The following is a 2,042-nucleotide window of genomic DNA, read 5'->3' as shown; positions in this document are numbered from 1 at the left end:
GATTGAGTAGAAGCAGTAGGAGAGCAGGCGTCCTTGAGCCATGCAGCATCTCCATTCGCTTATCTGAAATTCCCACCAATGAATCTGCATAAGTCTCCTATCCTTTTATTTAATCTATTCTTTTATCTTTATTTTCGAAACCCATAAACCATTTTAATCTGCCTGACTGAGATTTACAAGGTGACCATAGCTTGCTTCATGCCAACAATCTCTGTGGGATCGACCCTTACTCACGTAAGGTTTATTACTTGGACGACCCAGTACACTTGCTGGTTAGTTGAACGGAGTTGTGAATTTAACCAAGAGACACAATAGTTTTTGTGTATATGCTAAAGAGCCAATATTGATGATCACAATTTCGTCCACCAGTACTGAAGGGGCAATAGGTGCTAAAGGGGCAGGAGAAGATGTAGCTGCATCAGCTGTGGCAGAAAGAGAGGGCGGTCTGTAGCCCAGAGCCTGGAACTTCCTGCCATATGAGATGATCTTCTTGTAGTTAGCGGCGGGTGGCTTCTCATCCGCCAGCTCCCAAGGTACCTCAGCTCTCCGGCCGAACTGAGTAATCAGGTAGGGGAAGGGCAGAGTGCCTCGGACATGAACCCTGGACATGTAGCACCGGATAAATTGGGGAAGGTACAGGTCCTTACCCTCCATCACGCATCAGATAAGAGTAATCATGGCAGCTGGCACGTCAGTCTCGTGAGTGCTCGACATGACATAATTGCTCAGGATTTGTTGCCATAGTCGAGTCTCATCATTCAGATAAACAATTTTTATGCCTTTGGGGGTTGTTGTTGACTTACTCATAACCCATGGGACAGCAGGATCAATAGCTATAGTGCACTTCACTGCTTCCCAATCAAAATGCAGAAACCTCATATCCTTCTCACCCTGCTGGTAACCATATGGTCTATCTGATTTAGGCTGAAAGTTGAGGATATCTTTAATTGCTTCTTCAGTGATTGAAATCTGGTTGTCTCTGAGTTGTACTGCGTCCAGGGTTATTTTAAAATAGTTGCAATAGAATTCCCTGAACCAGGATGCGTTAACCTCAGTCAAGTTCCTCTCTAGAAAGAACCAGCCTCGCTGTTTGATTTGTTCTGTGGTGTATTGCTGTAATTCAGCTGGAATTCAGAGGGTCTTTTCTAGATAAGTTCCTTGAAGTTGCAAAGACCAGATACTTCAGTTCACAGTATTGGTTCACAAACTTGACTGAGTCGGTTGCAGGCACTAGTTGATCGGCCTTTTCCTGCGGAGTAAAGGTCTTTTCCTGCCAGGAATCATCATGTAGTATATTGGTGGACGAAATTGTGATCATCAATATTGGCTCTTTGGCATATACACAAAAACTATTGTGTCTCTTGGTTAAATTCACAACTCCGTTCAACTAACCAGCAAGTGTACTGGGTCGTCCAAGTAATAAACCTTACGTGAGTAAGGGTCGATCCCACAGAGATTGTTGGCATGAAGCAAGCTATGGTCACCTTGTAAATCTCAGTCAGGCAGATTAAAATGGTTTATGGGTTTCGAAAATAAAGATAAAAGAATAGATTAAATAAAAGGATTGAAGACTTATGCAGATTCATTGGTGGGAATTTCAGATAAGCGAATGGAGATGCTGCATGGCTCAAGGACGCCTGCTCTCCTACTGCTTCTACTCAATCCTTCTTACTCCTTTCCATGGCAAGCTTTGTATAGGGGTTCACCATCAGCTGTGGCTACTTTCAATCCTCTCGGGAAAATGATCCTATGCGGCTGTCACTCGCACGGCTAATCGTCTGGAGGCATCACCCATGGCTGATGGCTACATCCCATCCTCGCAGTGAAAACTAATGCTCACGCACTCTGTCACAGTACGGCTAATCACCGGTTGGTTCCCGCTCCTACTGGAATAAAATCCCTTGATTCTTTTGCGTCTGTCACTAACGCCCAGCAGGTTAAAGTTTGAAGCACGTCACAGTCATTCATTACCAGAATCCTACTCGGAATACCACAGACAAGGTGAGACTTTCCGGATCCTCATAAATGCCGCCATCTATCTA

This window comes from Arachis duranensis, chromosome 6 (genome assembly GCF_000817695.3).
Source record: "Arachis duranensis cultivar V14167 chromosome 6, aradu.V14167.gnm2.J7QH, whole genome shotgun sequence".
Lineage (NCBI taxonomy): Eukaryota > Viridiplantae > Streptophyta > Magnoliopsida > Fabales > Fabaceae > Arachis > Arachis duranensis.
This window is presented reverse-complemented; position numbering follows the sequence as displayed.